We start from the raw sequence: 1,812 nt of genomic DNA, 5'->3' as shown, positions 1-1,812 counted from the left end.
ACTGAGAGGGGACAGATGGACAGATAGAAAACTGTGACATTAACACAGTCACTAGGGGTGGTAGGTGCCCCTGGCTCAGCCCCCGCCAACGATGTCTCCCAGCAGCCTGCGACCTCGTGGGGCTCTGTGACCCCACAGGAGGCCTGGTCCCAGGTCAGCCAGGCCACTGGGCAAGTACCCTCCCTCTGGGCCAGTTTCCTCGCTCTTAAGCCAAGCAGGTAACCGGGTGGATTGACCTCATTAGGGCTGTCCAAAGAGATGACATGCAATGGCCTCAGATGGAAACAGTCCCCTTTGTGCTGCCACCAATTAACATCTGTAAATACCAGTGACTCCATCTGACACAGACATTTGTGACTCCAGTGTGGACGGCGACAGGCCCCATCCGCACCCTGCTAGACCCTTCATTTCATCTCTTCTGTTCATAATTGATCAAGAAGTTTCATTTGGCTGAAAAGATTCAGGTGAAATACCTTTCAGCCTCAGTGGCAGAGCATGTCACTGATTCTTCACAGAGAGCTTTACGGAGGTGACACCTCTAAGACTCCCTGTGAGCAGAAATTTCACTCCAAGCTCCACTTTGCAAATCTGTTTGAAACCTAAACCTGGTTGCAAAGATTCTAAACAGCAAATATTGATGGACTTCATTTCCTAGGTCTAAGGAAAATGGAAACAAAATCCATTGAAATTAGTCTGCTTAGCTGGATTTAAAGAAAGGGGTAACAGAAAAGGGACACAAGAGGATGACTGGGTTAGTCATTCATCACACTTCTGCACAGGAAGGAAAGAATACTTATTGTCCCTTCACTGCAAGTTTCTATTTTGCTCTAAAGAATTTATGGGGCACACAGACACTTATGCAATTCCCCCTAACAGTGTTTGCAGAAAGTAGAGTGTTATTGCCCTTCTACAGCAAGGGGACTTGCAACTAAGTGGCTGAATAACACTGAAGGTCACAGTACCTCTCAGTGGAAAAACTAGAATTAAATGGTTGTCAGCTCAGCCACAGCAAGCATAACTGAACTCCTAGACCTCCCTGGAGTGTTATATCAGTAACCACGAGTACTTGCTTCCACAGCACATATATTAAAATTGGAACAATAGAGATTAGCATGGCCCCTGCACTAGGATGACACGCAATTTCATACAGTGTTAAAAATATACATAACCACGAAAACCATGATCATTTACATAACCTGTGAGCAGCACTAGTTGTTACTGTTTTTAAGTGAAAGGCAAAGTGTGTAATTTGTTGGGCTCATTAAAATCCAAGCAAATAATTTTAGAATATGACAGGTGTATCTTGGCTAGCTTTTTTCTAGGATACACCAATCACTCTTAGAAGCTGGATGTGGTGTTTGCACCTGACTGGGTTACAGGCCTGTTCACATTGCCAGGAGACGCTGGCTGAACAAATGACACTGAGAACTGCTTCTGTTGCTGTGGTCGCCACCTACAAAAGTCCCCTAAAGCAGTGTCTGTCTACCAACCTGGAGATTTGACAAAAGGATTGTCATACGGTCTTTATGGTAAGCCAGCACCCCAAACACACTTTCCTCTGATGATTTTTTTTAAAATATATCTTTACTGATCCCAGAGAGAGGGAGAGGGAGAGAGAGATTGAAACATCAATGATGAGAGAGTCATCATCGATCAGCTCCCTCCCGCATACCCCTGACCAGGGATGGAGCCCACAACCCGGGCATGTGCCCTGACTGGGAATCAACCGTGATCTCCTGGATCCTAGGTCACTGGGCCACACGGACGGGGCTCCTCTGATGATTTTTTTCATTACACACTCCTGTTTTTGCA

The 1,812-nt window shown here is 45.9% G+C and overlaps 1 non-coding gene across 1 annotated transcript; it reads left to right on the top strand.

The window, feature by feature from the left end:
- The first annotated feature begins 1,062 nt into the window (after positions 1-1,062).
- On the top strand, positions 1,063-1,164 carry LOC148090715 (U6 spliceosomal RNA). Its single transcript, XR_015716399.1, has one exon. It is a non-coding gene; the product is annotated as a U6 spliceosomal RNA (small nuclear RNA).
- Positions 1,165-1,812: the final 648 nt, after the last annotated feature.

This window comes from Miniopterus natalensis, chromosome 22, assembly GCF_054644295.1.
Source record: "Miniopterus natalensis isolate mMinNat1 chromosome 22, mMinNat1.hap1, whole genome shotgun sequence".
Classification (NCBI taxonomy): domain Eukaryota; kingdom Metazoa; phylum Chordata; class Mammalia; order Chiroptera; family Miniopteridae; genus Miniopterus; species Miniopterus natalensis.
The sequence above is the reverse complement of the archived record's forward strand: the minus strand, read 5'-3'. Positions and strand labels throughout refer to the sequence as shown.